We start from the raw sequence: 25,652 nt of genomic DNA, 5'->3' as shown, positions 1-25,652 counted from the left end.
TAAGGGGAGATGTGTGTGCGTCTTATGCAGCGAATGCAGGCTGCACAGCTATCACAGATGCCAGAACAGCAAGAGGGATTGCTGCTTTCACTGCGCAGCGATCCCTCTTGCTGTTCTGGCTTCTGAGATTCAGAATATTTTTTCTTGTTTTCCTCCTCCAAAAACTAGGTGCGTCTTGTGGTCTGGTTCGTCTTATAGAGCGAAAAATACGGTAGTTAGTACATGCAACACTACATGTTTGGATTTACTTGCCCTTTACTATCAATTGTGAGTTTATATGCTTGGACGTGAAGATTTCAAGCAACCTTACTGGCCACAGGAGAGACATGAATTTTTGGTCAACAGACAAAACGCCACCAAAGAGGCAGGTGCACCAATCAGAATGATGCATTGATGACCAGAATTCCAGGTTCAATTTAGGTTCTGATGATCCACCTAAGAAGTAATAAGGTAGTTTAAGTAGAAGAAATTATGACAATGTTGTGGTAGCTAGGCGGGTGGCAAGATGAGGGCCTGAAGGTATTCTTATGCCAAAACAAAAGGTCCAGAACCCATTGCTTTAATCAAATAATCATAATCTGAGGATTATCACTTTTCTGATACCTCTAATACATCAGTCTTAAAGCACAGATACATCAACCAGATGGAAGGTAGATGGTGAAATGGAAAAATCCCGATGCTGTAGACTCTAAAGTAGGCAATATTTCACAAATCTCCCAGTCTCCTGGCTTTGAGCCCAATGCAATTATAAGCAATTATTTCTAACTGTTTTTGAAGCTCAGCATGAGATACATTGGGCCTGCTTTTCCACCAGTCACAATAGGGCATTCCATTGATTTCAGCAGTAGGTAGCGAGGTATGTGATTTTCCACCCAAATCCGTAGTTATATTCACTGGCTAAGAGGACCAATTGTACTACTACAGGTAAACTGTAGATTGCAGAGGAATGCCACTGAGCTCAACACCTATCTAGTAAAGCAGAGGTTTTCAACCTTTTCTGGGTCCACAGCTTCCTTGACCAACTACATTCTTTCTGCGGCACCCCTGTGGGGGTCCACAGCTTCCTTGACCAACCACATTCTTTCTGCGGCACCCCTGTGGGGCACCCAGCCCTGTGGGGATATAACAGGAGCCCAGTTATATCACCCCTTGCCTGCAGAGCCAGCAGCCCCTCACCCCTTTTCAAACACCCTCCCTTGTGGAGTGTTCCCTTAGCCTCCTCTCTCCTCCCCTCTCCTTGGGAGTTCTCTGAGCAGCCACAGATGCTGCCCTTGGTCTCTGAGCTGCCCCCGCTCCAAAGAGAGGTGCCTCCTCACACTGCCCCACAGGAGGCAGAGAGGAGGGAGACAGAAAGCTGGAACCATTGGTGGGCTGGATGTGAGCCTGTTAACCGAAGCTGAATCCTGATAATGCAGAGGTGTTATGTGTTCCATGTTCTTGACTCAAAAGGTTGGGGAGACAGGCCTGTTCTGTGCAGGGTTGCAGTCCCCAAGAAGGAGCAGATCCATAGCATTGGCAACAGAGGAGGAGGGAGGATGCTTCTCCCTTAATTCCAACCACCAGTTTACTGTCTCCAAACAGATTGAAACAAACCCAGTTGATATTTTGGTCTAAAATAGGCACATTTCTTTATTTGACTGGAGGGAGTAGGACAGCTTTTTCAAAACACAAATATAGCTGCTATCTTGTGCAAGAGGGACTTGGGATTTCCTGAAATGAGTTAAGTGGCCCGCAGAAGCCAGGAGAAAGCTGCACTTTCTTGCTCATTTTGGGAAATCCTGACTCCCAGAGCCACTGCATGAATAAAGATGACATGTGTGGTGGGAATAGAGCCATCAGCTCAGCATCCTGCTCCAGCAGTCCTTAGAGAGACCATGAACTTGGCAGGGCTGATGTTGCATAAAAACAGCAGAAAGAGACTTGTGAGGCTTTCTGCATCTCTGGGACACTTTCTACATGCAATATGAGAACCAATTAGCAATCTATCCAGGGCACCATCCGGATGAATAGTGAACCAAATCAGTTAGCAACTGCAGAACAGCAGAAGGAATACAGTACATTTCCAGTTTTCAACAAGTTTGTAGAAGCCACTTCTTCCCTATAGCAATCTACACAATATACAAAAGTTCTCTTTTTACAAGACAGGCTAATTTTAAAAATACCCTTTCAAATCAGCAAGCATTAGTGGCAGGTCAAGCAACTTCTGTGCTGTCAAAATAAGGAAATATGAAATTCCTCAGTTGGCTATTTGGAAGGTAATTTTAGAATGTTTTGATGGATACTAATCCTGTGTGTCACTCTAGCATCACCCAGTGTCTCCTAACCTGATCACAAGACACTCAGAAGTGTAGCCTTTGTCCTCTTCATGCTGTCAGGAACTGACAATCCAAAACTTCTAGAGGCATGAGGTTGCCAGATACTGTTGGTTCTGTTTGTCAGCTCTCTGGGGCATAAGCACAGTCTTTGATCAATGCTCTTTGATCAGACATCTTAACATTGATAAATGCTTTCTCTCCTGTTGCCCACTGCTTTAGCTTCTCATATGCTGTTTAGATATCCTTCAGGGAGAAAGCTGTGTAGAGAGCCCAAATGTGTCAGTATAATTCCTAAGGCAAGGGTCCAGAAGGGGTTTAACAGAACCAGATTGAGCTTCCAGGAAGCGGGTGTTAGCATGCCAGTGGCAAGTACCTTCCAAAGATATAACATCACAGAGATGGATGGCACTTCAATGGCCATCTAGTCTGCTCCCCTATCAATGCAGGAAATCCACTGCCCGGTGACTCTTCAGCCTCTACATGTGATACTGACATGCTACCACAGTACATGGTGGAGTGTAGTTCAAAACATAAGAACATTAGGAACATAAGAAGCTGCATAACACCCAAGTCTCAACATTCTCCATCTTGCTGAGTACTGTCTCTGCACTGATGGGGAATGGGTTTCCTGGGTTTCAAACTGGGGCATCTCCCAGCCATATTTGAAGATGCAGGGGATCCAGCCTGGTACCTTCTGTATGGCAGGCATGTTTTCTACTTCTGAGCTGCAACCTTTCCCTATTACATAGCAAACTGCATATACCAAGTCAGACCATAAGTCCATGTAGCTCAATATTTTCTACACTTATTGTAAGTGGCTACCCAGGGATTTGGTCAGGCATTTTCCCCAGCCCTATCTGGAAAAATCAGGGATTCAGCCTAAGACATTCTACATGCAAAGTGTGTGCTTGACCACTGAGCTATGGCCCTTGTCTATTATTCCTTGTGTTCTTTTCTGGTTTATTGATATACCATGTTTTGGCCAAAAGGCACCACAAGCAGCAGATAGAGAGAGGTAATGGATACCTGGGTGCTAAAAAAGACACACACATGACCAAAGATGGACACAAGTGGTTCCTAAACCTGATATTAGGTAAAGGTACAGAGGACATTAGCAATTTAGCATCCCAAAGGTGGCTTGTCATATAGTTCTTTTTTCTTTTAAAGAAATCTTTTTATTGAAAGATTTTCATGGATAACAACAGTACATACAATGTCTCTGTTTTCAATTCATAGAGTCCTTTCTACAGGTTGATTACATTCAATGTGAGACATTGCTGTCATAGACATTGTGAGGTTACGGGGGAGAGAATGGAGGAGTAGGGGGGAGAAAGAAGGGTGAGTAATGATCTTTCATACTTTTGCTTAGTGTATGTGTAGGGTCACGAGGATAGGTTCTTTATTTGTCTATTTGTTTGCTTTTGTTGGCGATGCAAGAGGTTGGAGAGCCCAGAGCATGGTTGGTTGCATTCAGTTGATTGCAATGAGTTTTCTTTGTGTGAGAGAGGGGGTGGGGGTTGTTGGGTCAAATTACGGTAGCTATATTGATTTGTATGCTGCTGGGAGTTTTATGTTGTTGCATTGTTGGGCTGTTGTGAGCCAGTGTGGTGTAGTGGTTAAGAGCAGTAGTCTCGTAATCTGGTGAACCAGGTTCGCGTCTCCGCTCCTCCACATGCAGCTGCTGGGTGACCTTGGGCCAGTCACACTTCTCTGAAGTCTCTCAGCCCCACTGACCTCACAGAGTGTTTGTTGTGGGGGAGGAAGGGAAAGGAGAACGTTAGCCGCTTTGAGACTCCTTCGGATAGTGATAAAGCGGGATATCAAATCCAAACTCTTCTGTATACCTTGTCATATAGTTGTGAGCATGATCCTGAGAGAACAATCCTATGCACACTTAACTGTGGTCATGATCCATTAAACACAAAGGGGCTGGCATCTTCAAAGCTTTAATTATCCCTTACTACCACCTTTATAAGACACCCCGCCCCTGCCATTTCTATTCTTGTGAAATAATTTATCCACACTGCTATTTCATCTACTCACGTCACACAGATTTAATAGGGCTAATTCATGGACGATTATGACTTTCTTGCAGCTCCAGGATTTAATCCAGTAACAAATTTATTAAATGTGTATCATCATAGCTAATCTATTACTCATCTATCAAGGTCACAAGATGAGTTCACAGCAGAGATCAGACTAAAAAGAAAAGATTCCTTATTGCACCACCCACCCAACCATAAGCGTTCCAACTTGTTACACAACATTTTAAATCCAGATAGGGAATCTAGATTAAACCTTCTAATCTCTGTGACATGCCAGAATTCTGTTTTTCTTCCAATATCCAGCAAATACAGATATCAAGCAAATTCCACTAACAAAAAAGTATGCCAGCATCTGTCATCAGTCAACCACATTATGAATACTATGTTTCAGAAGGAACACTGGATTCTGCCTCAAAACTAGCCAAAGAGAGACATTCTTCTGGCAGCGCTCTGGATCTGCACTGGCAGGATTGTCACCAGGCAGTTGGCAACTTATTTTACAGGCCCTGCCTGATTCTAGTGCTCTCCCTCCTCCCCACTACCCATGCGAAAACAAGCAGCCAGCCCAAGGCATTTTGCTGCCTGAGACAAAGAACAAGATGGTGACACACACAAACCAAATTCCAGGTACAGAAACTGGCAGCTGAATTTTCTTTCCATCCCAGGAACATCTATGAGCAACAGGTTAGTTTCTGCCACTTGAGCCTACTGCCTCATTTTGCCTAATGGTTGGGCTGGTCTCTGTAAGATGACAGTAAAGTGAGAGGAGTCTGCTGGAATGTACTTTTCTTCCAGCAGGAGGCACAGTACTATAGACCGTATTTTTCGCTCTATAAGACGCACCAGACCACAAGACGCACCTAGTTTTTGGAAGAGGAAAACAAGAAAAAAACAAAATCTGAATCTCAGAAGCCAGAACTGCAAGAGGGATCGCTGCACAGTGAAAGCACCAATCCCTCTCGCTGTTCTGGCTTCTGGGATAGCTGCGCAGCCTGCATTCGCTCCATAAGACGCAAACACGTTTCCCCTTACTTTTTAGGAGGGAAAAAGTGAGTCTTATAGAGCAAAAAATACGGTAAATTATACTACTCTGTAGAGCCAGCCCTATCAGTGTCTCACTGATATTCCACTTTAATTTGTTGTTCTGGACATCAAGCTAAGTATTAAACTTAAATTAATCCATTGCAACATAATAACCTGCATACAAACAGTGCAAACACATCTTAATCCACATAATACTTTGATGCTTCTTGCAAACAATTCCTAAAGCGGCTTACTGTTGCCCACACCCTGAGCACCTTTCTATTTAACAGGCTCCACACACCAAGCAGCTTTCTATTACACCATATGGTGCTAAATGGCTGATGACCTTCAGCAGCTGTCGAGAGAAAGCCACCTCTAGTTTCAACCTTAGTTTTACTGTCTGCTGTAAAGAAGAAGGAAATAAACAAAACAGGAATTCAGTTCATCAGACTCTTGCAATCTGCCTGCCTGCCTTTACTTTCAACCTTGGTTTTCTAGCATCTTGCAAAGTTCCATCTTTCTCCCTTCAGGTGAAGAATGCAAGTAAATTAGGTACTCCATCTACAGCTTTCTTGCAATTGCATCAGTGGGAAATCTGAGCCTGATCCAATGGCCACCAAGACACTATGAGGATGTTTCTTTGCCTCAAAGGAGAAAGAGAAGGTACTGGAAAGACCCCCACCAAGCGTGTCACCATTTCCCTCTTTATATCCCTCCATGAATTGAAGGATGATTGTTTGCAGCATGGAGCTTCCTCTACTTGTGAAAGCTCCCTGCATTGGTTCTTGAATGATCAAGAGGCTCCCTGCAGAAGGCAGCCCTGTAACACCCGGAGTTCAAACAAGAGGTAAGTGGCACATGGAGGCAGGCAGGGTTTGGCAATGCAAAAGCATCCACATAGTGTTTAAATCTAATAGGATTCTTGCTTTTGGGACTGAAATCAACTTCTCAGGCTGTGTGCCACACTGAATGGTAGAGATGAGGTGAGGAGCCCAGCCAGAATTTCAAGACATATAATATCTTAGAGTTGGAAGGGACCCCAAGGGTCATCTAGTCCAAGCCCCTGCAATGCAGGAATCTCAGCTAAAGCATCCATGACAGATCGCCATCCAGCCTCTGTTTAAAAGCCTCCAAGGAAGGAGACTCCACCACCTCTCATGGGAGTCTGTTCCACTGCTGAACAGCTCTTACAGTCAGAAAGTTTTTCCAAATGTTTAGTTAGAATCTCCCTTCTTGCAACTTGAAGCCATTGGTTTGAGTGCTATGCTCCGGAGCAGGAGAAAACAAGCATGCTTCCTAGTCCATGTGACACCCCTTAAGATATTTGAAGTTGGATATCATATCTCCTCTTAGTCTCTTCTTTTCTGGGCTAAACATACCCAGCTCCTTCAAGTGATCTTCATAAGGCTTAGTTTCCAGATCCTTGATCATCTTGTTTGCCTCCTCTGCACAAGTTCCAGCTTGTCAACATGCTTTTTAAATTGTGGTGCCCAGAATTGGACCAAGTGTGGTCTGATTAAGGCAGAATAGAGTGATACTATTACTTCCCTTGATTTGGACACTAGACTTCTGTTGATGCAGCCTAGAATAGCATTAGCTTTTTCTTCTTCTTCTTCTTCTTCTTCTTCTTCTTCTTCTTCTTCTTCTTCTTCTTCTTCTTCTTCTTCTTCTTCTTTTTTGCTGCTGCATCATACTGTTGACTCATGTTCCGCTTGTGGTCCACCAAGACCCCTAGGTCCTTTTCACATGTACTGCTAGTAAGCCAGGTGTTGTGTCCCCCATCCTATATTTCTGCATTTGGTTCTTCCTGCCTAAGTGCAGAACCTTACATTTGTTCCTACTGAAATTCAGTTCTCCATCTGTTAAGGTCATTTTGAATTCTGATTCTGTCTTCTGTGCCATTAGCTACCCCTCCCAGTTTGGTGTCATCTGCAAATTTGATGAGCATCCTTCAATTCCTTCATCCAAGTCATTAAAAAAACAGGGCTCAGGACAGAACCCTGCGGCACCCCACTTGTCACTTTCCCCCCAGCAAAATGAGGAACCATTAATGAGTACTCTTTGGATTCAGTCAGTCAACCAGCTACAAATCCACCTAACAGTTACCTTGTTCAATCCACATTTTACCAGCTTCCTCGTGAGAATTTAATGGGGGACTTTGTCAAAAGCCTCACTGAAATCAAGATACACTATGTCCACAGCATTTCCCTGATCCACCAAGTTTGTAATTCCATTTTTTAAAAAATCAGATTGGTCTGGCATGTCTTATTTTTGAGAAACCCATGCTGGGTCTTAGTAATCACAGCATTCTTTTCTAAATGCTCAAAGACCGACTGTTGAATTATCTGTTCTAGGACCTTCCCTGGTATCGATGTCAAGCTCACCAGCTGGTAGTCACCTGGGTCTTCCTTTCCCCCTTTTTAAAGATGGGGACAACATTTGCCCACCTCCAGTCTGTAGGGACCTCAGGTGTTCACCAAGAATTTTCAAAGGTAAGAGACAAAGGCTCTAAAATTACATCTGCAAGCTCCTTTAGTACCCTTGGATGCAGCTCATCAGGCCCTGAAGATATGAATTCATTTAAAGTAGCTAGGTGTTCCCTTACTATATATTTTCCTATCTTGGACTGTAGCTCCCTCCTTACATCATTTTGAGTAGTCTGCCTTTTCTCTGTCACCCAATAGCATTTCTTTGTGTTCCCCACGCAAAGGACTTACCACTTGCTTGTTCTTCCTCTTACTTCAAGCATAGCCAAACAAACCTTTATTATTATTTTTAACCTCTCTTGCAAGCCTGAGCTCATTCTGAGCTTTAGCCAGCCTGACTCCCCCCCCCCCCCCGCAACTGTTGGCTACTATTGTATACTCCTCCTTTGTTATTTCCCTTTCTTCCATTTCTTATACATGCCCTTCTTGACTCTCAACTCATCTGTAAGCTTCTTATGCAGCCACACCAGTTTTCCTTAGATGCCTCCCACTTTTCTTTCTTGTTGGTATTGCCTGCATATGGGCATTCAGTATTTCTCCTTTTAGAAACTCCTGTCCTTCTTGAACTCCATTCTCATTGAATATTTCTGACCATGGGATCACACCCAGTAGCTCCTTCACCTTTTCAAAATATGTGATTGTGTCTTTAAGACATGATTGGTTAACCTCCTCTATCCATGACATAGGTTTGGATGGTTTGCCAAATTTTGTGGTTTGTAGTTAATTATCATCTGATTGATCAATTGATTGATCAATTGATGAATGTTGGGGGCTGATTGCAACGCCATCAGGGTGCTGGGCTGATTTATTTATTTTGGTTCTTTTTGCCACCAAACTCAATGGGGTCTTGCTGAGAGGCTAGAAAAATTTGCTTGGGGGTCTGATCAGGTCCCCCAGGACAAACTTTAGCCATCCCTGTTCTAAATTCTCACTAATCACCATGAGAAAGTGGAAAAGTCAATTGTAAGCCACATTATCTGCCATAAACAGCATGGTGTTTTATAGCACCACAACAATAAGAGAAACACTAAAGAATCTTGAAGCAACCATAAAACATGAATAAGTAGCCAGAAAGCAAATAAAAGTTACTTGCCAAAGGAAGGTTAAAATCATCCAGTCAGCTTTCCAAAAAAGCTTTTTTAAAATGCCACATTTTGCCCTGATGATGAGCATTCATTAGACTATGGACAACAAAGAAAAAAGTCAGATCATGTCTGGGCTTCAAAAAGGATAGATTGCACAACAGTTTAACTGCAATGACAGCAGAGAAGCCCAATTTCATCTTTGCTAACTTTAGTCAAGAAAGGTCCATGCTCTGGCTTTGTTCCCAACAGACTTTGCTCAGGCCAGAGCATATATAAGGTGTGCCCATGCTCCTTGCAGTTTTTCCTGTGAAATGGAAACATCACACATTTTTTTTATCTCAGCCTTTGTTTTCCTTTGAGTTAAGTGTTCTCAAAATTCCCTTAACAGCTAGGCAACCTTGCCTATTTCCTCCTGATAGCCCAACCCTCAAAGCAGACATCCTGTATCCCAGAGGTGTGATGGAAACTCTTTAAACCCAGATAATCCAAATTACCTCCCACCTCCCCCACAACAAATGGAAGGTAGAGTTGCATAGTTTATCAGAGTTCTGAAGAGGAAATTCACCTTTCATAGAATTCACTTTGTTCCTGGGGGGGGGGGGGAGAGGTGGCAGGAGACAAAGCACTCTGGGGACAACAAAGACCCCTTTGTTTGCTAAAGAAAAAAGACGTGACCAGCATGCAGTTAAAAATGGCTTAAGAATTTGGAACCTTTGAAAGAATTTGAAACACCCAAAAGTCATAGTAGGCAGCAATACCTAGTGTTTTTCTGTCTTCCCCATCTTTCATGCCTGCAAAATTACTTATTTCTTTAATAAATACACATATACAGAGTTTTAAAGGGCTTAAGTCTACTCTCCAACCTACCTAGCCTCACAGAACCAGAGAATTTGGGCTTTTCCCTAGAAACAGGATGGGTGGGTTCTGTGGATGCCCACGTGTGTTGGGATCCACTCTTGATTCTTTTTGTAGCTGTTGCTGTCTTTTTGTGATGGTTACCATTCAGTTGTGACAGCTGGTCAATTAGTCTTTGGATTTAATGATCAATACACCCAGCATGTCTCCTTGATGAGTTCTTCAGCGACTGTGAACTGTAGTTTGGTGAAGGAGCTGAAAATTCTGTTAGACAGCTTCTCTCTCTCTCTCTGTCACACACACATGCATTCAAACTACAATTATCATCACAAAGGGAATATCTATTAACCACCCACTGTAACTATGTCTCATAGCTATGCTCAGATTTCACTAAGGAGTAGTTAGGCTTGCTAGAGTTCCTAAGGAAAGTCATCAAAACTCAGCTGCTTCCCCAGATTTCAAAGAGGTTGTCATGCAGCCAGGGAACTCCAGAGAACAAACAACTAAGACACAGTCAAACCAGCTGGCATCACACTCACCAATAAATATTTATTTGGAAGATACTTTCTTTTTATTTTATTCCAAGGCTGTGGCCTACGATTTGGACCCTCTTCCTAAACTATTCTAAAGTAAAGCAAAACATTTGCTGCTGAGTTTAAAGATGCCCTGGTTATAGATACTTACAGATAGTTCAGTGGGACTGTCTGTATGAGTACGAAATACTGTAGGAGAGCATTATTACCCTTTCCCTATCCCCTGTCAAGGCTGCAATATTATACCCCAAGTTCAAAAGCGCAAGGTCTTGGATCTGGAACTTTTCCTGCTATTGAGGACAAAAGCTGATCCAGCACTTCTTTAGAGAGCTCTTATGCTAGTACCTCAATGAAGTCTTTTCAAGTTGGTCTTTGATTGCAGCAAAGAATTTTGAAAAGTTGCAAGTTTTGTTGAGATCTGTTTTCCACAAAGGTACTCTGTTTTTCTAGCAGAATGTAGGCGAGCAAAAGAACGGATGTTACGCGAGTGGCTAAGAATGTGTGCTGTGAATGACAACAGTCCCAGTTCTAAACCTAATCTCAGTCAGGAATTGACTTAGATGATCTGAGGTTGCCTACCTTACAGGGATGTTGTGCGGATTATACCTGAAATGAGTTAGATTAGAGCCGAATGTGATCATTGTGTGTGAACTAGAATGCAGGGCACTCTGTCAAAAGACACACACGCAAAAGGATACCCAAATTCTACAGGTTCTTATCCATGCATTAAAAGTACTGAAGTTGCCCATTGCACACAGATAGCAAACCTGGCTGGGATGCTGAGAAATCAAACAAAGCTTGGTTTAAGCTAACTGTAGCCTTAAGATGGATCATGTGCAGGATTTCACAATTAATACATTTATCTGAGAATGTCCAGTTTAGGATGTATCTGCTCTGCAAAATAAATTCAAAACGTGTCGTGGATGCACCACTCATAAGTGGCTGGGACAGACTAATTCCAGTCCAGTGATGTCTAAGCACCAGTTTCCCACCAATTTAAGCTGAGAAAAAGAGTAAGAACATTTTATGCAAACTGGCATTTTCTTTTGTATTTTTATTTTTTATTTTTTTGGTGATGGATAAACAGGGAAATGTATGGATTAGAAGAAACAAAAAAGTGATATGGAAATTGGCTTTTGGAAATGGAATGAGTGAAATACAGATCAGTCTTGCTGTGTCCCAGCATGAGTTGGTTAGAATTAGATTGCAGATGAGAGGACTGAGGTTGGATCTTAAGAAGAGCTTGTCATTCACAGTGGGTGCTTTGTTCATTTTTTATTTGCCAGAAAATGACTGGCATCTGTGTCAGAGGCAACAAGTATGAGGCTCATGAGATGGGGAACTTGTGGCCCTCCAGATGTTGCAGGACTCCAGCTCCCATCAACCCTGACCTTTGACCCTGCTGTCTAGGGTTCTTGGGAGCTGGAATCCAACAATATCTGGAAGTTTCCCCACCCCGATATAGAATCACTAAGATCTGATTAGAATTAAGAATTAATATAAGCATTGTTCCAGACTTTGTTTCTTTGTCTGAGCAACTGTTTCCTAGGAAAAGTTCCTGAACCGATCCTCCTTGCCTCATCCGCCCCGGAACCAAGATTCCCAGCTACCCCAGGCCTCAGCAGTCTGTTGGTGAGCTTGGCTAAGACATGACAAGACTAAGGCAAAGCAGAAAACATGACAGACTTAGTCAAGCACGGCTGAGCAGAGAATAAGCAGCACTCATACTGGAACAAGGCAAGAACATGTCAGGAGGGCAACTGGTTTTTATTTTGCTGTTTTGGGATTTCCGTCTCATGCCAGCTACTCCACAGGAGAGTCTCAATATGTTAATACCACTGAGATTGTTGATATTGCAGGAGGCAATATTTCAGTACTTGGGCACCAGGCCATTTAGGAATTTGGGCCCAATAACTCACTGGCAGCTAGTGTAGTGTTATCAAGACTACTGTTCCCATAAAGCTGTTCCACTCACCAAGCTGGTTGCTGTGTTCTACACTAGCTGCAATTTCCAGACCGTGGGGGGACTGTCCCACGTACAACACACTGCAGGTGTCTAGATGGGAGATCACTAGAGCAATGGCTAATGAGACCAGCTGCCCCAGTGCAGGAATGGTTGTAGATGGTGAACTAGCCTAAGCTTGGACATAAACAGAATCGACTTGGCATGCCAGTGACATAATGGAATCATGGGTCTCTGCCAGACTACGAACCTGTTTCTCAACAGGGAGTGCAATGCCTTACAGAGGTCATCCACCTAATGAGAACCACTTGGGGAGAAGCACCTCTGCCTTATCAGGATTCAGCCTCTGTTTATTGGCTCCCATCTCATGTATGTTCAGAAACCCAAACCTTTGTCAGCTAAAATCCAGCTTAAATTCCCCTTCTATCTATCAGAACATTCCTTTACTATTTGGTCAGCCAAATAGCAGAAAAGCAATAAGATAAATATGGTTAAGAAGCCAAAGAGGCTTGAGACTAGTCTGATGCTCTTTGAATCTAACTTCTCATCCACCATGTGTTCCAAGGATATACTATCTTAAGAATTTTGTGCTGTACAGTGTTAGAGAATTAGAGCTGTTCTCAAACTTTCCATAAGAACAGACACTGCAACTTACTCATAGATTGCAGTGGTTTATTTTACTATAAAACACCACTTATCACTAATGCAAAGAATTACAGGGGTCCTTCTCAGGCTGCCTCTGGAAGGCGGATGGCTCCGCCCATAATTATTAATTCTTCACTCTCCCCAGTACTCCTTTTACCGTATTTTGGACAATCAGATTTATGGTTGTTTGGGGTCCAGTCTACTTTCCAATTTACACACATCTCTCTTGAATTTGTTAAAAACCCAGCAATTTCCTACACCAAGGCCAGAGATAGAAGGCTTCAACATCATTCCAACCTGCTATAACGTACATCTACTTTAAGAAAATGAAACATCACTTGTCCTGTTAAGAATGCAACTTCTCTGGGGAAGGGTATTTTCCCCCAGAGTCACCTCCTGGTCCTCAATTTAGTGTGGCAGGCAGCTTAGCTAGTAGCTTGGCAACAGGGTGACCTTGTGCTCTGTTGGGTTTCAAACGTTTTATTAGCCACACTGGACTCTCTCCATCTTTCTCTGCCCTGCTTCTTATTGCTGAGCCCCTCATTAGTGCAATTAATAAGCCGCTTCTGTCAGGGCAATCAAATGCAGGGCTCTACAGCAGCCAAAGGCTTTGGCAGATCAAGTAGGGGGGATTCCGGGTCGCACAGTGGAATTATAGGGAAGGCTTTCATCTCTCCCTACAGGCCCAAACAGGACTGGAATTGTAGGGCTGGGATTCTCTCAGGTCACGTTTATTTAATGCCACTTTTATGGTAGAATAAATCAGTCCCCCCCCCCCGTCATTTTGGATAAAGTCATAGGTTCGTTGGAGAACTTGGCAGAACACCCTGATGTTATTAGTGATGGGTTGCACAAAGCCCTATGCAAGATAAAGTCTTGGACTCAGCTTCCCTTTGAGATCTCTCTCTCACACACACACACATGCTCACATACACACTGAATGTGTGCGCAACAGGCCTGCTTTGTTGTGGTTCATACCAGGGCAGGGACTGTAAGGTGTCATCAACTCACAGTGCCACACAAGCACATGGGGATGGGCGGAGCACTGAGGAATGATGCACTCAGATGCTGACCTCAGATGCCTCTAGGCCAATAACCCAAATGTGTCCAACTAACTAACCTACCCCTGGGGAACTATGGGCATGCTCAACATCCTACCAGATCCTGGGAGCGTTGTGGCCTGAACTCATTGAAGTTATTTGTTATCTCTTAATTCCAGTGATTCCCCAGAGGAATCCAAAAATAATACAAACTGAACACACACAGAGAGAGAGAGAAAGTGAGAGAGAGAGCACGCTAATAAAAAGTTTGGGCTGTTCCGGGTTTGTTCTTTTCCAGAGGCCTAGCAAACACCATTCAGATGTTGTCTCCATGTCTTAGTCGGGTAGCCAGCAAATGTTGAACTATGACTGCCACCATCCCTGACCGTTGGCCGTACTGGCAGAGGTTGATGGAATTGTAGTCCAACATAATTTGGATGACACCATGTTGGCTACTCTTGCATTAACTAAATGGAATAGGATGGAGCAGAGCTGAGCCCAGTTGGCCCTGCCTCTGTGCATTAGGTAAGGAGGTGGGGTCAGCAGAATGCAGTGACATCAGGGGTGGGGATAGCAGACATGCCTCCCTCCCTAGCCTAGCTTAGTTTAGCATAGAGCAGAAATTACTCAAGTAGCTACTCACAGCAGTTCTCAACCTGTGGGTCCCCAGATGTTGTTGGACTACAACTCCCATCATCCCTGAGCTCTGGCCTTGCTAGCTAGGGATGATGTGAGTTGTAGTCCAACAAACATCCAGGGACCCACAGGTTGAGAACCGCTAACTGGTATTTGAAAGGTATACTAACCCTATTCCACCCAAATCAGCAAAAGTGCTGGTCTCCCCATTCAAACTGAGGACAATATCTATTTTAAATTGACCCACAAGGATCTATGTATTAAAGAGCATGATGACACAAATTGTACCTCAAATTTTTTGGATGTCACCACACTGGCTGCCTTAAGCAGTTTGGTGAAAATCAGGGAGCAATAACTTTCTCTGCCCGCCCTTTAGAAAGAGACTCAAGCAACAGTAACTGCCTTTGTGGTATGCTGGTTACAGCATTCATTACTGTGTGATCATGCGAGAGGTAAGGGGGTCACCAACATTTTAGTTCCGTAGGCGTATTTGGATTTTTGAGCAAGTGCCATAGGAAAACCCCTCAGGTTTCTGCTCACTCTGACCCCCACAAGAGACAGAAAGAGAGAAAGTACATGCACATATACAGACTTCGCTTTTCCAATGGACTATGTAAAAATCAGATCCAGCTGAATTGATCTTAGCCCTGAAAAGCACAATGAGCTGAAAGTGGAAGTGGGAAAGAGCATCAGTCTTGAACTCCTTCCTTCTACTCAAGGGAGAAAAAGGTAATACCTTTACCACCTCATGCGGGGGGGGGGGGGGTGTTAGTGGACCAGCGGGGGGCGGGGCTCAAAGCCTTCATGGGCACCGAGAGAAGACCTCAAGGATGGCAGGATTAAATAGCTCAGACATAGAAACAAAAGGAGAGATGGAGCAAAACCAGCAGAGTTTAAATTAATGTAATAGCAGCATAACCAGCTGGTGTGCCTCAATCACATCTAAAGCAGGTGGTAGGAGTGCAATTTAAAGTATCTATTTAAAGGGGTGCATAGATAGCAGCTGACGCTTCCTCATGCCATTGATGCACCTAGTTTTTCTCCTGAGTGGAGATGGAAAGTGGCCCACATGCCACTTAAAATTGCAGTGCAGGTGATTAGGAAGATGCTCATTTGAAAACACAGCTCTCCCTTCATTGTGTGTAAGTTGGTCCCAAGTCAACTAGAAAAGAGAAGGCAACAGGGAAATGTGCCTCTCATTGTGCTGAAAGCTCAGGGTCTCCTGTCACAAGTTATCGCAAGTGATCTCCTCCCTAGGATTGATGCACAACAGACTCTTTATGACCCCATGCTGATTTAAACAGCCTTGTGCATTTCAAAGATTTTTTTCTTATGGAAATAGAGCAATAAAGCATGTGAAGATGTCAAAGACAGGTCTTGGGATAAAGAATAAGTGGACACAACAAGAATTGCATTTAAATACTCCCTAAGAAAACAGTCGGCAATCTGTGCTGAGATCCCCAAATACCACTGAAAGAACTTCAGGAAGTAATTTACAGTTCATTGAAGCAAGAGACTTTTGTCCCTTATTTCTGGATCCAAATGCTTTTTAAAAAATGACAACTGAAAATATGAAGCCACAAGGCTCCATGGAAGATTGTGTTTTTATTGTAAACTGTCCTGTGATCCTCAAATGAAGGATGGTGTAATGGTTAGAGTGTTGGACTATGACCTGCAAGACCAGGGTTGGAATCCCAACTCAGCATGAAGCTCACTCGGTGACCTTGGGCCAATCACCATCTCTTAGCCTAACCTACCTCACAGGGTTGTGGAGAGGATGAAGCGGAGAAGGGGAGAACCATGTACACCACCTTGAGATCCTTGGAAGATAAAGGTGGCATATAAATGTAATAAATGCAGTGCTTTATTCTTAAAAAAAATGTTTAGGGGTACTCTCGTTTTGACTCAAGAAAATCACTATTTTATAGATCAAATCATGAAAAATAAATACAGTAAATAGACAAAAGTACAAAGATTCACAAAATGTTTAGGGGTATGCGTACCCCACCAGAAAGAAAATGCACTAAAAAATGTAATAAATAAACTAATAAAAGTTGAGATTGGCCAGTTGTGTGATTTGGTAATTTGAACCAGTACATCATGAAAGTTGAGCTTGAAAATATTGTATCAATACCCTAATCAGTGTCTCAAGGCAACTGACCACAAAGTTTTAAACAGATTAAATTATTCAAATTACCGGTATTATTATTTTTTAAATAGCAACTGTATCAAGTTACACACAAACACCCATAAAAACAAAACAGTGAGTTTATATTATACAAATACACAAGTGCACATTCCCCCCCCTCTCTCTCTCTCTCTCTCTCACACACACACACACACACACACACACCCTTACATCCACAAAGGGTAACTAGTCTAGAAAGAGGCTAGATGGAATTTACCACATTTTGAGGTACCCTGTGCTTAGATTAATGCACGATCTTCCAGCCTTACTGTTAATATTCTTGTGAAAGAAATGTAAAGTTGTAAGCAGTGCACCTTGCAAACTGGTCTGAACTAGCTGATGTCCGGGAGGGGAAAAGTTAAAGCCCAAAGGCCAACTCGCTACTGCAACTTGTATAATGTTTAGCATTTGGGCAATGAGGAGCAAAGTTTGATCACACTTGGGTGCAGAGGGGAAAGGAGCATCCAGCAAAGGCAGAGAAAATGGAAGATGAGGCAACCCGCTTCTCTTGGGGTCAGTGCTGAGTACTTTGTAATGTTGCTGTCAGATGGTCGTCATCGGTACGAACAGACTCACAGCTTCTGCGTCCAGCTTGTGCCAAGTGTGTGTATCCTATGTTTGGCTGAACTTTGCTCTGGCTTTCAAGTTTGTAAAATAAAATGGCCTTTGAATCCTGTTGCAGCTTTAGGACATTTTTAAACCAAAGGGCCTGACCTTAGCTTAGTACATCCCTGCTGGCTTCCACAGGGATACCCTGTGCCCCAGTTGGAGTACAGCCTGTTACTCAGAGCCCTATGAGGTTCATGTATGCAAAGAAACAACATATCCTTTGACTTTCTGGCATAGAACTTCCCAAACTAGAGTTAGCTTTTTGGCATGTCCAGACAATGTATCTGTTGATCTGTTATCCTGATCTGTTTTCAGGAAGATTAAATGATGTCGGCTATTTAATGAGCATTCACTCAGATTTGTTCATGTGGAGGCTACACAGCATCATATCAAAGCGGGTAATATCGTAAACTTTCCACTGCATTTTTCTTTTCCCTTCCTTATCACAAAAATCTGATTTCTGGGGAGGTGGGTTTGTTGTGCAAGAGCTCTAAATCAACTTTAATTCCGCAGCCTAAATTTGTTAGTAGGCCATTGAATCCCATTGAATCTGAAGGCATTTTTGACTGAGTACATATTACCCTTTATTCCAGCTCCAGTGCCTTTTGGAGTCGTACCTTGGATCCCAAACGCCTTGCGAGTCAAAGGTTTTGGTTCCCAAACGCTGCAAACCTGGAAGTGAGTGTTGCAGTTTGCAAATGTTCTTTGGGACCCGAATGTCCGACGCAACTTCCGTGGCTTCCGATTGGCTGGAGGAGCTTCCTGCAGCCAATCGGAAGCTGCGTCTTGGTTTCCGAATGTTTTGGAAGTCAAACGGATTTCTGGAATGGATTCTATTTGACTTCTGAGGTACCACTGTACAGAACAAGCTGCTTTTGGGTAACAGAATGTCTGTTCCACAACACTGAAAAGAACAAACTGTTAAAATCTATGGTGGCCACTGTAAGCATGAAAAAAGAATCGGCTAGGCATGGCAATTGTGGTTAATCTTGAATCGTTTTGTAAACAGATGAAAGAGGAGATTGGGAGACATTTAATGAATACGAAAATTAGTCAAAGCTTTAATAAGGAAAGACACTCAAAAATATGTAATCACATGATGATGAGGGATGATCCAAAGAGCCAAATGATTTTGATTTGTTCAACATGATGACATTGGGTTGCAACTATAAAGATTGCTGTGATCCTTTGACTGGTGAATAGCAATCACATATGTAATCTAGAAGTGTATAAAAAATATTGTTTAGGCTGTGGTTCTTTGCAGTCTCCTGTCTATTTTTGAGGCTGTCCCTACACACATTTGGGAAAAATGGTGGTGGTACATATGTTTAAATATGATAAAATGGGGGGGGGGTGTTATGACCCTTGGTCAATCCTTGGGTTGTTATATGTATCTAAGAGGTGTTATTTGGCATTGTTACTTCAATTATATATTTATGTATTGTTTCAAGAGTGATGCACGATTTTTGAATTATTTCACCTTTATTATTTCACCTTTTGAGACTGCAGTTCTCATTTTCATTCAGTCAGGATTGTGGGTTACATTGGTTTACACAAAGTAGATACACTGAAATTTATGGCCATGACTACCTTAGGTCCATTAATTTCAATTGGTCTACTCTGAGTAAAGGTTAGCTGTTTGTGTTTCTGCTTTGTGGTTCCTTGAGGGGAGCCTTTTGATCTTGGTTTTCTGAAATTTACTTCAGCACTTGACCTGCACACTTGGCTAAATGTTAAATTGTACCTAATTTATTTCTTGTAAAATCCAATATGGGAAGATCATCATTTTTTCTTTATATCATACTCCCTGAGAGGCATATTTCCCAAAAAAGATAACTACATTGCTCAAATTATTCTGTTTGCCAACCACTATTAATCTCTTTCACCAAACAACTTTGAAGCTTGAAGAGGTGGAAGCATACTAAATCTCTTGTTGTAATTAATAACAGCACAAGCACAACTTATGCAAGTTTTGTACATGTAGCCAATTTCATTTTAGAAGATATTCTTCTAAAAATGCTCATCCTTTCTCATAGCTTCAGGGCACACAGCTGTGCTAGAATGGCTCAGAGATTAAGACCTAGAAGTCATTGGATAGACTGTGCACAATCCCATCAATTTGATAATAGTTTCTTCCTGAGCAATACTTGGCTACTTACACAACACTTGCCCTCTCTGTGCATTGCAGGTCACTTTTCCCATGGGGCCTCCACAACCTTACACCCTATACGTTTTGGGATGTACAGATCTCATGGTTGAAGCCTATACACATTTGCAATGTATATTTGGGGCTCTATGTAAATGTGATGTTTTAACATGTGGACATTGTGGGGTGGAGTGGCTATCCCAGCAGAGAGCTGCCACAGAGGTTCTGGGTTTAGGACTTCCTCCCTGCATTTCAGGGGGAGTTTGTTTTGTCCCTAAGGACCCCTGACGATTAGGTCCAGTCGTGACCGACTCTGAGGTTGCGGTGCTCATGTTGCTCTATGGGCCAAGGGAGCCGGCGTACAGCTTCCGGGTCATGTGGCCAGCATGACTAAGCCGCTTCTGGCGAACCAGAGCAGCGCACGGAAACGCCATTTACCTTCCCGCTGGAGCGGTACCTATTTATCTACTTGCACTTTGATGTGCTTTCGAACTGCTAGGTGGGCAGGAGCAGTGACCAAGCAACGGGAGCTCACCCCGTGGCGGGGATTCAAACCGCCGACCTTCTGATTGGCAAGTCCTAGGCTCTGTGGTTTAACCCACAGCGCCACCTGCGTCCCAAGTTGTTTTGTCCCTAGGGTTTGACAAATATGCCTAGATGCCAGACCACAAGAGGTGTAGCCTGTTACAAAATGGCCTGGGATGAGGTAGGAAGAAGACTGCCCCAGACTGCAACTTGCTTTGGTCTGATTCATAGCAGGATATGGGTTAGTGGAGCCAGAAATTTTAAGTGGGCAGAGTGAAGCTCTGCAAAGCACGCTCAGAAGGCTTCTAATTTGGAGCTGCCAGTGCATGAGGTTGGCTGGTTTTCTTTTTTGTGTACCTCTTGGTTCAGCTCAGAATTGAGAAAAGCATTTTAAATCCTTTGCCCTTGACTTACCAAGGTGTGCTGGCTTGGTTACTGCATTTTTATGTAAATCTTCCTGCAGGCAGCTGCTTCTGCTGTCCTGGGGTCTGCTGGGACATAACAAGAACCAAAGAAGAGCCCTGTTGAATCAGACTAGAGGACTATCTAGTGCGGCATCCTTTCTCCCTCCATGGCTCAACAGGTGCCGATGGGAACCCACAAGCAGGACATGAGCAAAGTAGCACCCCTGGCTGTTGTTTTCCGTGTGTGGCAAGAAACAATAGTGACTTATCTCAAAGAGCTTGGCTATCTCCAGGATCAGAGGCAGCTTGTCTCCGAATACCAGCTGATGAAGGAGATCTCAAATGAGTTGTGCCACTCAGGGGCAGGAGGATAAGACTTACAGCAAGGTTTAAATATGTGTTCTGTTGCAAACACACACACACACCACAAAACCTGTGCCTTTTAAAAGCATGTGCTGTGCTTACTTATTATTTCACTTATAGCAACTATAGCAATAGAATCAATACAAGTCAAAGCAGTTCAACAGCAAATACACACTGAAAGGGAGTGGAGAAAAATCTACCCCTCTTACCACCTTGATTGTGAATTTGACTGGGTGTTCAATGAAGTTGTGAGATAATTAAGCTACGTTAAGCGGTCTTGAAGGTGCACACTAGTGTTTCTTTACTTATTTATTACATTTATATCTCACCTTTCCTCCAAGGCTGCTCAAGGTGGCATACACAGTTCTCCCCCTGCACATGTTATCCTCATAACAACCCTGTATGGTAGTTTAGGCTGAGAGACAGTGCCTGGTCCAAAGTGACCTTCATGGCTGAGTAGGGATTTGAACCTTGGTTTCCCCAGTTCTAGCCCAATGCTCTTAACAACTGCACTGCCACCAGCTGAATCAAAACATGCTTGATAAAAGTTGTTCTAGTTTTTTGCAGCAAGTAACCACTATTTTACAGAGACGTTGCTGTGTGGCAGTTTTCCAGATTCACTTTGTGCGTGGTATTTGCTACAGGTGTTGGGGGTTGATTTTATGGGGGGGGGGGAGGGAGACAGCAGTCCCCTCCCTGTCAAGCAGGAGAAGCTTTGCAGGCATTTCAAATGAGCTGACATTCTTCTACCAATTCACTTGTTAGCAGGTGCAACGGTGAGGAATGGACAAATCACTTTGCTGAAGTGGGAAATGGAACATCAATACACCATTTAATCCCAGCTGTGGTGAAGGCAAGCTTTGTCAGCATCTCCTGCATAAAGCTCTAAGGTGGGAGTCAAATCCAAGACCAAGTGGCAACTTTCTCTCTCACGAGCAAGAACCTAGGTAAAGGTAAAGGGACCCCTGACCATTAGGTCCAGTCATAACCGACTCTGGGGTTGCGGCGCTCATCTCACTTTATTGGTCGAGGGAGCCAGCGTACATCTTTCCGGGTCATGTGGCCAGCATGACTAAGCCGCTTCTGGCAAACCAGAGCAGTGCACGGAAACACCGTTTACCTTCCCGCTGGAGTGGTACCTATTTATCTACTTGCACTTTGACGTGATTTTGAACTGCTAGGTTGGCAGGAGCAAGGACCAAGCAATGGGAGCTCACCCCGTCACGGAGATTCGAACCGCCAACCTTCTGATCGGCAGGTCCTAGGCTCTGTGGTTTAACCCACAGCGCTCCCAAGACCTAGCAAGAACCTAGGTGCACTGAATGAGCCCTGGCAGAGCAGCAGTGGGCTTTGGTGTCTCAAATTTCAACGGTGCCCTGTGCAACACCAAAATTTGGTGCCCCCACCTCTCGCCTTCCATTTTACATTACAGTTGTGACGCCCCTGAGGCCCCGTGCGCAGTGCGACTGAACTGGTCACGCTCCCCTAAATCTGCCTCTGGACAGAGGATCCTCAGTGATCCGTAGCAGATTGTGGATGGCTGCAGTTTCAGTGCCCTATCATACCAACATGATTTGAGAAGAAGGTGGTTCAGAAAGAGCTGCTGCTTTGCCTTTAGGCTTTCTGAAGCGTTAAGAAGCATCTATACCTTTTCTAATTCCAGGGCTGAGATTAATGTCCTCATCCTCAGGCCCTTGCACACAGCGGTAGGCTGTCTGCACAGAAGGGCACGCAAAGATCTCTGGGTTCTCACGCGTGGAACAAATTCATGCTGGGTTGGGTAGGCCCAGGAGGTACAGGCCATTTTGAAAGTTCAAAAAGTCTCAGAAACCTGATTGTTTTCAGAACCTCTCCAGGTTATCAAGACCGCCAGGTTAGCCCTCTAGTGCCATCTACTGGTAGTGCCTAGAGACATCACAGAAGTTCATGTCAGCAACTGCCATACACTCTCAAGGCCACTTTGCATGCTATATTTTTATGACTAATACCAATACCACATTGCAAAATATTGCAATGAAAGGTTTGATACACACTGCTACTCAACAACAACATTATGAGAGGTGGTTCAGCTGTGGCCATGTCTGTCTCACAGAGTACAACACACTTTTTTTGTTTATTTCATACATATACCACACTTATCTTCCAATGAATGTAACTAGTCACAATAGTCCTGTATCAGGAAAATGTGATGTTGGGAGGAACATTCAAGTAACTGCTTCAGGAGCAAAGCTTGCTGTTATCCAGAATGTGTGTAATTCTGAAATGTCCTATGAACTGTAAGGGCTGGTTCACATAACACATTTCCCTTAGGAATATAACCTTCCTTATGCATTCAGTGAGAAATTGCAGGTACATGTTGGGGTCTGTAGTTCTGAGTTCAAGATTCCAGCCATTCTGTTCTTCTAGGCTTACCATACGTCAGGAAAATTCCTGACGTCCTGGTTTTTGGGTGTAAAAATGGCGTCGGGGGAATTTTTCTGAATTTTTGTCAGGAATTTTACTTTTGAAATATGGCAACCCTAGAATCTTCCCTTGCAACAGGCTGCATTGAGTGTAATCAGTACTTACTGAACTATTTTAGAAGGCCCATCTTCCAAAGACGATTTTTTAAATAAATGCTTTCTGTACTTCTGCAAAACCTTCGGTTTCCCCCAAGCCTGTTGATACTCCAACCTTGTTTATAGGTCATGCTGTTTGAGCTACATACTTAATGGCAATCACAGCCTAAAGGAAATGCAAATCTTCATATCCGATTTTGCAAGCCACGAGTTGGTTGGGAAGTGATTCATGTGCCCCTGTCTCGATAAAATCTAGGAAGATGTCATTGGAGTGGGTACATGTGCATTCTGTACTTGACCTCCTTTGTAATGTTTTGCTTTAAAATCTTTAAGATAATATTTTAGCTTCCTGTTAGTTATGCTGCTTTGAATATATCCTTTATATTTGACTTTCTTCTTTAATGTTTTATTCTAGATTTCTTTAGAATAATATTTGAAAAGACCCCTCTGTTTAATGTTGTAATGTAGCTTAGAAACTGCTTTGAGATTTTTTCTTAAAAATATAAAGCAGTATAGAAATTTAATAAACAAACAAACAATTTATCAGAAAATCTGGTATACTAGTAAGACACAAGGCGTTAATCAATATGAAGCATCTCTTCTGAATCTTTAGTATCTTATGACTTGGTCGTCGTATGAACCCAGACTATAAATGACAAGGCATTCTTCCCCCTCTCGTCTTAGATCAAAGGAAAATAATATTTCATAACACCAGCTATTCTAAGTGTTTTGTTCTGCAGAATGGACCAAAACAAGGAAGACAGACAACAGGCTCATACAAACAACTGTGACTACAAGGTTCCAGGGCTAAAGAGCACAGGTGCAGACAGCATGCAAATCTGAAGGATGTTATCAGCTTCCTCTCAGTCAGAAAGTAACTCATTTACCAGAGAAAGAACATGTCCAGAGTCACAGGAAAAAGATCTTCTAGCAGGTATAGATGATATACGGTTAAGACCTGCCAATTTATGACTGGGTTTGTGTTCATATTAGCAAACAGCTTTGCTGGGGCTGGGCTATGACGCTTCATTTTCTCTCATGCCTTGCTACGGTGATAGTACACAACATCAAAAGACAGGCCTTCCAAATAATCCAAGTCATTATTGCCTTAATATCATGAAAGGCTTCATGTTTTCTTTAATGGTAAAAGTGTTTGAGGCTTTCAGGATAGGAGGTATATGGATATACAGGGAATCAAACAAGCTGAAATCCTAATAGGCACACTTAATTGGAAGCTAAATATGTAGAGGACCAAGTTTTGCATGGTTTTAAGTAACAGAGGCAGTTAAGTTCGGCAGCAATATAGGTGCACTTGCCCAAGTCCTATGCCTCTTGGGTAGCAGCCAGTTATTGGCACCAGGAATAAAACCAGGCTCCACCAGGCCTTGAAATAGCCATGGTCTGTACCATAGCCTACAATGCTCCCCCAGTTATTTAAGGACAGTAGATATGTTTCTGGACGCAGGTGGCGCTGTGGGCTAAAGCCTCAGCGCCTAGGACTTGCCGATCGAAAGGTCGGCGGTTCGAATCCCTGCGGCGGGGTGCGCTCCCGCTGCTCGGTCCCAGCGCCTGCCAACCTAGCAGTTCGAAAGCACCTCCGGGTGCAAGTAGATAAATAGGGACCGCTTACCAGCGGGAAGGTAAACGGCGTTTCCGTGTGCGGCTCTGGCTCGCCAGAGCAGCGATGTCACGCTGGCCACGTGACCCGGAAGTGTCTCCGGACAGCGCTGGCCCCTGGCCTCTTGAGTGAGATGGGCGCACAACCCCAGAGTCTGGCAAGACTGGCCCGTACGGGCAGGGGTACCTTTACCTTTACCTTTTAGATATGTTTCTCATCATTACAATTCCCCACCATCAATAAAACATTACAATGAAAACTAAACATTGATTTCCCTCACCCCCGTCCATAGTTTCCTTGTCTCGGGTTCATCCTCCAGCATCTCCAAAAATGGGATTGAAGCTGCTCTGTAGGCATGTATGTGCATATAGATAGCTTGATGATCCAGGTTTTAAAAAAGCAGCTGTGAGGGGGATCAGAATCAGTACCAGTACAGTGGTACCTCGGGTTACATACGCTTCAAGTTACAGACTCCGCTAACCCAGAAATAGTGCTTCAGGTTAAGAACTTTGCTTCAGGATGACAACAGAAATCGTGCAGCGTCGGCGCAGAGGCAGCAGGAGGCCCCATTAGCTAAAGTGGTGCTTCAGGTTAAGAACAGTTTCGGGTTAAGAA

General features: G+C 43.4%; 1 long non-coding RNA gene across 1 annotated transcript in view; it reads left to right on the top strand.

Annotated features, from left to right (window-relative positions):
• LOC309372678 overlaps positions 1 to 24,531 on the top strand; it is a 35,254-nt gene extending 10,723 nt beyond the window's left edge. Inside the window, exons 3-4 of the long non-coding RNA XR_014169599.1 lie at positions 21,627 to 21,751; positions 24,104 to 24,531. This is a non-coding gene — a long non-coding RNA (uncharacterized lncRNA). The remainder of the gene's footprint in view (positions 1 to 21,626; positions 21,752 to 24,103) is intronic.
• Positions 24,532 to 25,652: the final 1,121 nt, after the last annotated feature.

The sequence above is a fragment of the Podarcis melisellensis genome (genome assembly GCF_964234715.1).
Source record: "Podarcis melisellensis genome assembly, chromosome: 6".
NCBI lineage: Eukaryota > Metazoa > Chordata > Lepidosauria > Squamata > Lacertidae > Podarcis > Podarcis melisellensis.
This window is presented reverse-complemented; position numbering and strand designations above follow the sequence as displayed.